A 14195-nucleotide genomic window follows, 5' to 3' on the forward strand; every position below is an offset into this window, starting at 1 on the left:
TGAATAATTATTTATTTACTTTCACAACAGCAATAACAACCGTGCATGTGCTTATATAAAAAATACTCATCAAATATTTATGGAAATAAAAATTTTGTATTATGAGAAAAGTGTTGCGCCTTTGAGAGAAATGTTACAAGTGTCGTCTGCTACGACGCCTGCTCGCTGCGAACGCGGGGAAAGTGAACTTTTCTCGCAGACGGTACGCACTTGCGAACTCTCTCGCTCTTTCGAAAGGCTGCATCGGCTGTCACGATTGATGAACGCCTTCGAGTACTTTTAAACACATCTGCTGCAGTGCTATCTTCTTAGACGCTTGTGGCCTCTTGCGAGCATGCTTCACTATATTTTATGTTGACGTACCACTTCTCCTGAAGTGCGCGCCAGCAACTGTTATGTCGTGGCTTTGCGCTTACCCGTTTTGCGACAGCAGACTACAGGCAGGAAACAGCAACCTTTCCTACCACAAGTAAGTTTGTGTTCTCAAATGTCCTGAAACAACCATTTCAATGAACACATAAACGAGTAATGTGCAATGAAGCCCTCAATCAAATTTGATTGTCAAGCCAGTAGAAGAGCAACTATGTAGCAAACAAAATGCTTTATGCAAGCAGTCAGCAGTCTTTCCATTCCACTCTGCATCATGAGCAAAAAAAAATTACTGGCAGCTTAATTAAACACCCAGCATATGTCTGCAGCTACACTTAACAGCTTTAAGGCTAGCAGCATGTACAAGAAGCCAAAGTGCTGTAGCAAAGCAGAAAGTTGCATCTACGTACTGACCACACAAAAAACGACTGAACGAAAGTTGTTAGGTGCAATGGTAAGAGTCAGGAAGAGAGCAGTGTGGATCAGAGAGAAAATGGGGAAAGCCGATATTCCGTTTCATATTAAGAGAGAGAAAAAAAGGAACTGGGGCAGGCCATGTTATGCATAGGGCATATAACTGTTGAACTATTACAGTTACCGAATGGGGTGCCAAGTGAAGGGAAGCGCAGTCGAGGTCGGCAGAAATTTTGGCAAGGTGATGAAATTGGAAATTTTGTGTGTGCAAGTTGGAATCGGCTAGTGCAAGACTGGGGTAATTGGAAATCTCTAGGAGAGGCCCTCGTCCTGTACTGTACATATAAATAGACTGGTGATGATGATGATGACTGACCACTTTCTGCACTTTTTGTGTTGAATAAACAGGTTTCCAATTGACAATCCCATCCTCCTGCAAAAATGGCTTCAAGCCATGGGTCTGAGAGGCTTTGCTCCAACCAGACGTTATGCTCTGTGCTCTGCCCACTTCAAGCAATCTAACTTTTGGGGTGGTCTACAACGACGCCGACTGCGTGAAGGGGCAGTGCCGACTTTGTTTCAACCAAGCAGTGACAACACAAGGGTAGAAGTATGTTTGTTTATTTCATTTCAACTTTCAATTTATTTTCACTGCATACCAGGGAAGAGAAAGGTGTAGCAGATCCCAAAACGTCAGTCTCCCTCAGGTCCTAAAGAAACATGGAAAGAAATTCACAAAGATTGTTAGCAGCTGCGAAGAGCAAAACTGACATTAAAGAGCAAAATTTATGAATATATGTTGCACAATATAAATGTTCTAGCAAATTCTAGCAAAACATGGCAAACCCCCCCCCCCCCCCAGTTCACAGTAACGATGATTTCACATTATGTTTTTGTCTCGAACTCACTATGTTCATGCGAATGAACTTATCAGGGAAGAAACTGTCTGATGGGATCAAGAATACTGAAGAGTACTGACACAATTTTTGTCCCCTTTTCTTTCTTTGTATGTCTATTCCAATCTAATAACCAAGGTATAAAGCTTCAACCCCTCAGGCACACAAGCAAAAATTATAGGTTCCTTTGACTTGAACACTTGCAAACACATGCCAAATTACATGTGTCTTCATACCACTGGTAACTTCACAGGAACAGCATGTGTGACCTTGTGGGATGTCAAGCTAGTGATGCTTGTGCCAATCACCAGATGAAGCATACACTGAGGCCACATTGCCAAATTACCCCATCCTAGCCATATCACATGAACCATATTCATGTTCTGAAGAAAGTGAGGGGATGCTTTAGGTTGCAAGAGAAGTGATGGCAAAGAACAGTATAATTCAGCCTCACTGCATACATGCTGCCCCACAGGACGAGAAGGCTGGGCTAACTTTAAAGGGCAGAGATCCTGTCATTCCTGTGATGTCACTGTTGGTGGACACTGCGCTTAGGATGTTTTAAAACATTCGTATAAAAGGCAGATATGAATAATTCTTGTGCACAGTATGAGTTGAAGTTTCGTATCATGATTATTGGGTCAAATGGCATCTGATTTTCAAAAAACTTAATTTTATAACATAATCCTAGGTGAAAACTAAATTTAGCTAAGAACTATTTATAGTTGGGGAATTCAAATTCAAGGGCGGTTAAGAAAAGGCCTCTGGTTAATATATACAACCTGGGGCCGTATTCTGAAACGTTCCACTTCGGCGGTAGTTCGCCTTTCGCCCTCAGGCGCGCACTGATTGGCTGGTTGAGCAAAATTGAATGACGTCGGGCTATATAGTATGCAACTGCAAACACCAACATAGCCGATTGTATGGCCGATTTTATATGTGCTGCAATCAGACTTCTACACATCACAGAGAAACAAAATTATAATTAAATCAAAATTGCAATTGCCTACAGCGACCAATTACTGTCCTACCAAAACATTAAGTAATTACAGAAACTAATACATCTTACTTTACCAATATTTTCCTCGAAAAATACACTAAATAGAACAAGCTGGCCTTGCTGTTTTAGTACGTCCACTGAAACCCTTCACACACGGATGAACTTTAGTAACACAATATTTTATATTGTTATACTATGCTACACTATTGTTATATGCTTTTTAAAATTGTCTTTTGTCTTCTACCCTCGATTTCTTGTGAAGGCATCCGCAGCAACACTTGAAGCTCACTCGATGTGTTCACCGGAAGGATGGGCAGCGTTGTAATAAACCAACACGTTGTGCACAAGATTTTGGTAGCTCAATGCTGTGTTGCTCGCATCTTGGTCTTCTATGAAGTGCACACTATGACATAGTTGCCGGGCCTCAAATGAGGAAGCGCATGAAAACACGGACACGAGAAGAAACGAAGACGAAGACAAGCGCTAACTTTCAACAACAAAATTTATTTCGTTCCGAAATCTAAGGCTGTTGCATCGAGAAAACACTAAGAACCTGAATCATACACTGCAATTGCGGTCAGCTTTTATGGCATATGCAAATAATCTACCTCTCTCGCCGACAATGAAAGTGACGGTTTGCCGATACATTGGTCAGCAGCCGAGAGGATTTGTTCAGTTTCTATTATCAATATTACATTCTCACGTTTATCCCATCATAATAGCGGTGTTGGTCTGTCATTATTCCATGATGACAGACCAACAAGCCCACATTGCCACCCTCCTCAAATAAGGTGCTCCCGATAGGGCTGGTGAAAAACTGAAAAATTGTGTATAGGAGATTCCCGGAATAAACATTAGACGTAGACAATTGTATGCCTCTCGAGCCATAGAATTGCTGTTTGAAATAGTGAGGCAACCATTTGGTGGACCTCCTTCCGGCACCCTTCCCTCCGTAGCCATATAGACTTCAATGACTAATTTGAAAGGACACCAACAAATCTTCAGTTTGCTTGAAAAGGTGGCCAAATTTGTATTGTCATTTAAAATAAAGTCGCACAATGTTTAGCTCTAAAAATACCGCTTGTAGTACAATTTCAAATGTAGATGTATATTGTTACGGATGAGGTGTGCTCATTTACAGGTGATGGATGAGAGTATAGGAAAACAGATACAATATTATCAGACATACAGAAACATGGGCGTTCAACGGACAAAAAAACTTTCTCATGTCACTAAGCGCATACTGCACTAGAGCTAGCATATACATTTCAGCAGGCTAAGCCAAATTTCATGCCAAGCACTTACGGGCATCTAGCCAAACAATACCTAGGCAGCATTCACACATAAAACTTTCACCTTTTTTGCTGTAAATGCAGGCAAGTTGTATAACAATCAGGTTACTGCTGTCAAGATTTTTTTTATTAAAGTCAGCTACTATTATCTTCTTACTTTAGCATCGTCAGCATCTATCTTGCAATGGAACTTCTTCTATGGGCTGCTAAAGTCGCTAGCATGCATGCTTTGTGCAAGTGCCCTTTCCTCAGAATATAATAAAATTACAAGGCAAGCACTAACCAAATCAAAATGAAGACAATGACACCAGTATTAGTACATGTGCCAGTGTACAGTTGTCTACAGAGATAGCCTAGTAATGTGTCACATTCAGCTAGTATCCACATACCTTGGCAAAACAGGCCTCACTTCTGTGCCACGTTGATGTGCCAAATGCAAACATCTCAACTACTTCGTCCCCATTAGACAGGCTTTTCCTAAAATGCAGAAAACGATGCTGCAAACCAGATGTGCCATACATAGGAATGTACTTGTACAAGGCCGCAGAACAAAAAATGTGGTCATGCCAAATGTACTTAATGAAACGCAAGAAGGAGAAAAGATAACCACAACTGATCATCCCATTAGGTTTCTTAAATAACAGAGAGGTATATACAGCTACTTGTATGCCAATAAGAATTGTAATAACTGCCTGTTTTGTACGTCATCAAAGAGGAATGCTGTAATAGTTGCACTGGCGAATGTTGGCAGTAGTGCTATCAGGTATTATGCTCTTGTGGTGCTACTATACCACATGTTTTAAAAGAGTTGACTGTTGGGCTAGTTGGTATTTTGACATAAGAACCATCTTGAAATGCAGCGCAACGCAGCGCTGCATTTGCAGCGCCTGTGTTCGTCTTCCTCTCTGTTGTGCCGCATTTCAAGATTGTTCTTATATCACATGTCCTTGTGTTTTCTGTACTTTTATTTAAACCAATGCAGTAGTGAGAAGCCCCACCTGCATTAAGCGTATAAATGTGTTTTGCACAATAACATTCTGCGGTTACAGTGCATTCGTCACTAGATTATTCAGTGTTCCCTTCCTAATTCTGTCTTACTGTGTTTTGCAAGCAAACCAAAAAACTGTGCTTGATGGTCCTATTTTCCTTTTGCTACGATTCCTTCAACTGTCAAGCTTATGTAAACACTGGCAACATTACAAAAATGAATGACTACAGCGACACATATACACACTGCATTTATGTTAATACTAATCTCTAAACTGAAAAGTATAAGGAGTCAATTTCATGCGGACATTAACCAAGTTAGATTGCAAGGAGCAATGACAGCACGACACCACCACACACTTCCAGGTTTTGCAATGCACCAATTTTATGAGCAAGGAATTGGTCAACCTCATTACTATAGTGTTTTTCTTTCTTCATCTGAGCTACAGTATTTGAAACGCACCATTTTCTTTTTCAGTTATCACATGCAACATTCTCCCGTCAGTCAAGTGGCACTGGGTTAGTAAACTAGACAGGAAAGTAAGAGCAATCGCAAGCTGAAATATAAATGAAAGCTGCAAGCTTTCATATAATTATGAATGTTGTGCGCCGGAAACGTATGCTGCATACCCCCATAATCTAACGAACGTAGCTGGTTGTGCTCGTGTTGGGCTCGTGTAAAAGCGAGCGTACTTGACACACTACAACGGAACCACAACCGATCAGACATCCCACACGAAAGCCATCACTAGATGCAGTATCGCGACGCGTTACAATGATCGCATACGCCGGCCCGATCAGTCATCCCAGGAATTTTAATGAAATCCGCCACTGAAACTTATTTGTGGGGATATGCCACGTTTTCTACGTGCTTTAAAGGTTTTAAGCAGAGAAGATGTGCGTAGTACTGTGCTTTAAAAATAATTATGGGGTTTTACGTGCCAAAACCACGACATGATTATGCGGCACGCCCTAGTGGGGAACTCCGGAAGTTTGGACCACCTGGGGTTCTTTAACGTGCACCTGAATCTAAGTACACGGGTGTTTTCGCATTTCGCCCCCATCGAAGTGCGGCCGCCGTGGCCGGGATTCGATGCCGCGAGTACTGTGCTTGTATGTTACCTTCTTTTCGATCTTCTGAAGTTTGATAAAGCGGCTAACGCTACGGCGTCAACCTAACACACTTAACAAAGCAGGGGCCGTTTTCTGAAACGTTCGCCTAGGCGAAATTTCTTTTTTCGCTTTCAGGCGTGCGCCGATTGGCTGTTTTATCAAAATTGGATGAGCTGATTGGGTGGTTGAGCCCGACGTCATTCAATTTGCTCAACCAGCCAATCAGCGCGCATGCTGATTTCGCCTAGGCGAAATTTCGCCTAGGCGAACGTTTCAGAAAACGGCCCCAGGGTCAAAACAGTCAAAACACGTTCTCTCACCTTTTACGATGCCGTCGCTTTCTCGTCAGGGCTTCGTCAACACGCCGCGACACAAGCATCGTTCCAGTCGCTAGCTCAGCACGCTATCGCCATAGAATAAAGAACCCTATCGCTACTTCGAGCGACCGAACAAATACAGAGAGCTCGAGAGTTTTGCGCCGCACTGCCCCACTGCGGATTGTAGCAACTGCGCTTGGAGCAAAACTAGCGAAACCAAAACTGACAAAAAAATACCTGTAGACTAGTTCGCCTGTCAACAGAATACCAATCCGTAGCCTGTACTTCCCATCATTCCCATGATAGTTGAACGATCGCAGCGCCACATTGCCCTCTAGTTATAGTAATATGAAACTCTATGCCACAGCCCAACCAAACAACGCTTACGCATTAATAGATAACTCTCAGTATTTCTGTAGCTTTCGGATTCCGCTCCCCGCGGAATGCAGCTGGTGTGCATGTGAGCCGAAAACGTGACCTCTTTCTCGGTAGCAGAACGCCGTAAATACTGAGCAACCATCGCCGGTACCTGAACACTTTCTGCACGCTGTGGCACTAGTGTTCGCGAGGTGTTTCACGGTGAGTAAATGGCTTCAACGAAAAGTCAGCACCGCCATTCTGTCTTTTGGCCCTTTTTACCACGGAGCCCCGGTTGCAGCTCAAGTTAAACGTGACTGTACATTGCATGCTGTTTCGGCGCACACAGAAAAGAAGCATTAGTACATACAAACGATGCGTATCCATGACATCGTTTAAAAATTGCGAGGATGTGCCAGTACATTCCAGTTATGCTGTCTTCTTGAGCTACCACAGTTGCTCAAGGAAATTCTCCAGCTTTTGCGGAAGTATTTACCTAAAAGACATTACTAAGCCTGTTGCGTAAATTAGGAATTACAAAAAAGTTTATCACTCGCGCACGCTTTTTAACCTCATCTTCAATAATAATTACCAAAAACAACAAAACATGTTGTCGCACCCAACGTTATTTCCTTTCTAAAGACACGCTCGCTTTGAGCCTTCCGAAGAGTTTTCGTGATGTCGATATAGGCGAACAATTGTCGCCACAGCCATATTCGGTGTAAAAAAAATGTCGCAGTTTCACCCGAAAGGCGAAGCATCAATTGCGATAGCAAATTAGTAGAGAGCTATACGGAGTGAGGATAGTAGTTCTCTTAGCTGTATAAACTTGGACATGTAGCAGCACGAGCAACGCGCAGAATTGTTGTCGACGCCGTCGGCGTTTTGCCCGCGTTCGCAGCGAACGCGCGCAGTGTTGGTGACTGTTGCCGGTGCCTCTGGAGGCGGCTCGGAGGTTTTCGACGAGATCAGAACGGGACACTCGTCGAGCAGTGTGGGAAGTCTTTACCACCTTCTCGCCTCGCAACGTTTTTATGTAAATAGGCATTTTGTGCCGCAGCTAAGCGTCGCCTCTCCTCCCGCCCTGCCGTCCCCTCACGGCCTTTCGCGCGACGGAAGAAGTCGCGTTTGCTCTCCGCCGTGCGTTCGCTCCCCGTGGAAGCGTGCGTCCCTCCCGCGCTTTCACTTGCACATACAGCATAAGGCGCGCGGCGACGATTTCATCGCCGTTGAACTTCATACGGAACCTCACGGCGACAGCGACGACGACGGCAGACATCCGCTTGGAGTGTCCATGTAATTGCTATCGCAATAAAATGATTTCGCAGATGTATGCTAATCTCACGACTGATACATCGAAGACGCAGATACATGAAGGACAGCTTGGCGGCTGAGGGAGGCGTTCGTCACTGAAACCTGCAGTGCGTCTCTTTGTCGCAATGCGCCGTGCTGGCTTACGCAAGCTTCGCGTACACTAATTCCCGCAGTGCATGATATCTTCATATTTTATTGCGATAGCAATTATATGGACACTCAAAAGCAGATTTCTGCCGTCGGCGTCGCCGTCGCCGTGAGGTTCCGTATGACGTCAATGGAGATGAAATCGTCGCCGGTGGTAAGTGGTTCTTGAGGGAAAGGGAAAGGTTGGCGCTATCTTCTGCAGCCCTTGAGGGAGCACGGCTCAGCGCCAACGGGGAGGGGTAAGTGGGAGCGAAAGAAGGGATAGAGTGGAGACGCCATGGCTGGGCGAAGCAAAACCGGCAGGCATAGGCGGCACGTATCAGGCCGAGACGCCGCGCGCCGAACGCTGTATGTGCGAGTGAAAGGGCGCGAGGGGCGCGCGCTTTCACGGGGAGTGAAGGCACGGCGGAGAACAAACGCCCGTTCTGCGCCGTGCTCCCTTAAGGGCTGCAGAAGTAGGCGTCTCTTTCCTCCTTTACAATCACCATATATGTAGAGCAAACGCGCCTTCTTCCGATGCGCGAGAGGCCGTGGCGGAGGGGGGGGGGGGGAGGGGGAGGGAAGGGAGGCGACGTTTAGCTGCGGCACCAATTGCCTATTTATATCACAGGCTTAGTTTGTAAAATTTTATAGCAGTGTCAAAGCGATTTTATTTATTTATTTATTTATTTATTTATTTATTTATTTATTTATTTATTTATTTATTTATTTATTTATTTGAACTTTGGTGCCAGTTTCCCTCTTCAACTGTCGCGTAACTGCGTTCAGTGAACGCGGGAAAGAAAAGTTCGTAATTTTGCCGGAAGGTGGAGCTTTGAGAGCGATAGCAAGTTAACATGTCCGCAATAGAGATTAGCAAGAAGCGATTAGAGGTTCGCTCGCAGAAAAGTAGGGAGACGACAACCAACGGAGGCGTACAAAACAGAGTTCCTGGTTATATTTCAAAACGTTTGATGCTGGGAATTTTTTATATCTTTTCTCAAAAAAAAATATACATAGGACATTAGGCAAAATAATCACAAGAGCTTGGTGGCGCAATTCACCATTCCGTTTCAAAGGCGACGCCCATAGCATCAATACATCCAACCATCTAAGCTTTAGCGTTGCGCTTAAACTCTTGGGACAGTGTTCTTCTCACTACACGCAGGCGCGAGACGCAGCGTCCGCGGGTCAGCCACACTTCACGAGGCAAGGGGAATAAGGGACGCATGCACGCTCAGCGCAAACGAGACCGAGGACCAACCTTTCCCTTTCCCTCAAGAACCACTTATCATCATCATCATCGAGGATGACCACAGAGTCACGTTGCATTTCCAAAGCACAACGCCACCTTCGGAGCCTTGTGCCCCGAGGACCGGATAGCTGTGCGTTCTCGGATCTTGTCTGTAAGCATAAACTGGGTGGTTCAGCTAGTTGTGCTAACGCGCCGGAAGAGCGATTGCCTCGGTTCATCGCAACTCGGGGCAACCACGCAGCAGGTGGCCGAAGGTCTCGACGGAACCTCAGATGTCGCGCACAGCACTTTCAGCCATTCCGATGAAGGTGAAGCGAGTGGATAAGGAACGCAAGATAGATCGAACGGCCACTGTGCTGCACACTGTGTTTCATGTCGTCCCGTCCGTGTAACCCGGTTACATGTACCGTCCGTTCTCGTAACCACCTCGCCCAGCTTTCGGCAAGAACATTCGATCTCCATTCAAGACAGAGGGTTACAGGAAGATGCGTGAAGACTTCAAGTGATGAATAGTGCTGGACAAAACAAGTCCATTCGTTAAAATGATTTAGCTTCAATTGACATCCCTTCTTGGAACACCGTTGACAGGCAATGTGTCGACTGTCGATTACACATGTCACGTGCCCCCTCGCAGTTAAAGTTTCGTTTCGTTTTCCTTGACTGATGGCAATTACCGACTGCCAGGGATTGGCTAAGGTTCGGAAGGTATTAGAAAACTAGGTAAGGAATTACTAGAATCAACCGAAATTTTCGGTAAGAAACGAATGAAAAATAACGTACGAAGAAACCTATCAACAACGTCACCGTGAAAAAACTAAAAAATTCCTCCACGGCTGAGCAAGCATCCATAATGACAGTGTCCAAGAATGGGAGTTCACAGAGAAAGAACCTAGTTATAGCCTTTCCACTCTTTCTCTACCTCCTTTCTCTCTCTCCATTCATCTAATCCGATCTACCCGCATAGGTGTAGCAAGCCGAACGAAGCTTCCTCTGCTTCTTCTTTTTTTTTTTTTTTTTTGCCAGCACAGGTTGGCTTCGAGAAACCGTATTTTTCGAGCACTCGATTCTGGAGCCTGTCGGGTCCCGCTATCTGTCTGTAAATTTTTTGTTAAAAAAATACAGGAACCTAGCTTGTATAAAAACTGTGTTTAGAGCGAGCGCATGGCTCTCTGCTTCGGCGTAAACACCCCTGCGCTCAACGAAAGCACGCTATAACGCTGCCGAATAACTGCTCCTCGTTATCGCTCATTAGGCTCTAGAGAGGCCGGCACTCTTTCTCAACGACCGCGTTAGCCGGGCGAATACCCTCGAACTCGCACAAAGGACTTCAAATGCGTGGCCCAAACAGCTCTCTGTGTGCGTATTTAGCGAACTAGTTATTCTGTTTTATTTCCTTCATTTGTAAGGTAAGCCCGAAGCTGATTGAGCATCAGGCTCGTGGTCCTTGAATGAGCCGGCTGTTGCCACGTTTAAGCGATAAGTTCGAGCGGTACCGGGCAAGCAGCCGTCATCGTGTAAATGAGTTTGGGGCAGCCCGAGCTATAAACACGAACAGAAGGAAAGAAAGAGAGAGAGAGGGTGTTTTGGTAATTCGCATCGCTAGCGACAGGAAGGACGGTATTGATGATGATGATCATGGCTGCTGCGGTAGCTAGGGGACTGACAAAAGGAGGAAATAATTCACGCCAGGCTATCGCCCAGAGTTAGCGTCATTCGCGATCACAGAGAGAAGAGAGGGAGAGAGAAAAAAAGACAAGAGGGAGGAGAAAGAATCACTCAGGCCTGCCTCCCGTGGTGTCCTTTTCTGTATATATATTTTGGCCCCACAGCGCTGAATCAATAAGGAACGACTTATTGAGGATCCCCTCCTATTTTTTTTCTGCTGCCTTTTCACAACACGGGGCAAGCTGTTGCAGCTTTCCCTAAGCCTTTCGCCGAGATCTGTCACCCGGGAAAAAAAAGAAAGGCGGGGAAAGGAATCGAGACCGAAAGCAGAAAGGATTGGTTTCCCATCTTCGCGCGAAGCAATAAGACCGAGAAGGTGTCTGCGAAGTTTTTTTTTTATAAGGTGCGGAAGAAGACCTGGGGTTTGTGACCCCTGTAGTGAAAGGATATTTGAAGGTCGTCCGCAGGGCCGCGTTGTGATGACTGTGATTATGAGGGCAAACAGAATGCAACCTTTCTGCTCTGACACACGCCTTATCTACTAAGTCAACTTTGGCATTTCTTTTTTTCTTTCTTTTTTTTTTCTTGTTTGCTCGCGCCGTCGAATTATATCATTGAGCGCGCGTTATGTGGCCGGTCTCTGAGACATGCTATTTGTCTAACGTTGTCAAGCTTCTTGTATAGGACAGCGTGATACGTGGATATTTTCCAAGGAAAAGAATTCGTGTGTTCCACACTGCTATATACTGGCTTTCTGCCAAATCCAACTGTTCCAAGACCGCCGCTGTACCTAGTTACATTGCTACGCGAGAACGCTGACACAGTGTGGAAAATCTTTGAAATGGCTCTCATTGGGCAGGATTGTCACTTCACATCGGATAAAAGAGACAGAGATAATGTTTACGATATATCAAGAGGTTAGCCTAGCGACAGGCTACTGGATGGAAGTTCGCCATGATTAGTAATGTCAGAAACAGTGCACGCTTCAGGCTAGCCCATTTCACTTACAAGAAAAATATAAAATTGCTTACTGCGATAAACAAAATCCAATGCAATAATAATTATAACAATAATGGCTTTAGGCACCTGGAGACACGCACACATTAAAGCGAGGTAGCAAGGACTGAGTCGCTGTGCATATAATTTGTCCCTATTCCGAACGCATGTCCGTACTAATAAAATTAATATTTCACTGTACTGAAAGCTGTCCTTTTAAGGGCCCTAATTGGCCACGGTCCAACTGCTGTTCCTAGTGACTATGGATGGCAAGCGCCTGGAATGTGGAGGGCGGGACACTGTAGGGGTCGCCTTTGATGGGCATATCGATGGCAGTCCATAAGCACGTCGGTTATGTTCTCGCCCGATGCTCCCCACGAACATGACGGGAAGCTTCCACGATAATTTGTAAAAAAAAATTCTCAGTTTAGGCGATACATCACTCAGCTTTCGTGGTTGAAGCAGCCTGATGCCATCGACTATTTGCTGTCTGGTGCCCACCTGAAATCTCAGCTATAATGATTTCTCTTCCTTGGTTGCTCTGAGGGAGAAATAAAAGAGCATTCGGCAGGGACACTTAAGGCCGCTTACGTGTGGGAATGCGAAAGCAGTGTAGTCCCTTCGGTTAAATAGGCCACGCGTTTAGTCACTCAGGTGGCTGCGACGTGACGTGTGCACTCACGCACGTACTAGGGACACCTTTGGTCAGCCAGAACCGTGGCGCCTCCGTGACGCCGGGTCAGCGTGCTGCTCTTGCCACCCCGAGGCCCTTGGTTCCACTCTCACCCAGACCGAAATTTACCACATTTTGTTTTCAGAGCCACTAATTTACTTTGTTTACAGGAACCTTCGTGACCAATGTGACGTCAATCCGAGCATTTGTTTTTTCGCGTGTTTTGCTTTTTGCGGCGTCGGCCATTTTCGGTATACCTTATTTCGGTCTCACCGACGAATTTTTGAGTAATGGGGCATATAATGCTCTCTCATTAAGTTTCAGCGCTTGCCGTACTGTTCCGACTCACTTTTTGGGGAAGAAAAAGATATTGTGTAAGCGACGAGCAAAAGTAGCCGAACCTTGTTCCCATAACATGCTCCGTTGGAGTGGCCTGCACAACGCATTCTGCAACACACTTTATTTAGACAATGATGCGTTTTATTCAGCCTCGGACGACGTCGCCTACGTTTACTTAAACGTAGGACGAGCAGCCCAAAAGTACACGAAAAAATTGGTTCTCGCGTTTTCGGGCATACTGAAGTAGGCGACAGCATCACTCCACAAAGAACGATGTTTTGCGTTGCGAGAGAACATACTTTTTGGCTAGATTCATCCGACGTTGGAAACAATGCATTTAAGTGATGCAGTCACAGAAATGCAGACACGTACATACAGAGTGGGCTACTTTTGATTTGAAGTTTCATTTCGAAATGTGGCGTATTCATACACGAGCTCAGCAAGAGAAACAGCATGTGAACCCGCCAGGGTGGCTCAGGCAGCTAAGGCATTGCGCTGCTGTGCACATAGTCGCGGGATCGAATCCCGGCCGCGGCGGCCACATTTCGATGGAGGCGAAATGCGAAAACGCCCGTGTGCTTGCGTTGTAGTGCACGATAAAGAACCCCATGGTCAAAATTAATCTGGAGCCCTCCACTACGGCGTGCCTCATAATCAGAACTGGTTTTGGCACGTAAAACCCCAGAAAGAAGAAGAAACAGCATGTGGAAACAAGAGACGACAAAATCACCGTGAGTGCAGCCCTAGATACGTCACTTCGTTTTGCTTATTAATACATGCGCAGATCACCTGCTTCTCCGATAAAACTTGATCCCACGTTTTGTCGAATGTTTTCTTTATCTTAATTGTTGTACGCCGCACAGGCAGTCATTAAACACTGGCTCACAACCACAGTGCACCGACAGATTGCCGTCATGGCATCGGCAAAATATTTGTTTATGCACCCTTAAACTCTCATTTTGTCATAAACAGTCAGCGAAAGTGGTAAAACTATAGCACTGCACGGGCTCGGGCTTACCCGACAGCCCCCGCCCGGCCCGGCCTGTGGGCCGGGCCGGGCCGGGTAGAGCAGTTTATTCACG

At 45.4% G+C, this 14195-nt stretch overlaps 1 protein-coding gene and 1 long non-coding RNA gene across 2 annotated transcripts in view; one reads left to right on the forward strand and one right to left on the reverse strand.

Moving 5' to 3' along the window:
• Positions 1-14195, forward strand: part of LOC119454400 (neuron navigator 3-like) — an 832501-nt gene that overhangs the window by 329874 nt on the left and 488432 nt on the right.
• LOC125945989 (uncharacterized) lies at positions 1112-6613 on the reverse strand. Its single transcript, XR_007467296.1, has 3 exons — positions 6392-6613; positions 4361-4448; positions 1112-1493 (listed from the first exon to the last, which is right to left on the reverse strand). It is a non-coding gene; the product is annotated as an uncharacterized LOC125945989 (long non-coding RNA).

This window comes from Dermacentor silvarum, chromosome 5 (genome assembly GCF_013339745.2).
Source record: "Dermacentor silvarum isolate Dsil-2018 chromosome 5, BIME_Dsil_1.4, whole genome shotgun sequence".
Taxonomy (NCBI): Eukaryota; Metazoa; Arthropoda; class Arachnida; order Ixodida; family Ixodidae; genus Dermacentor; species Dermacentor silvarum.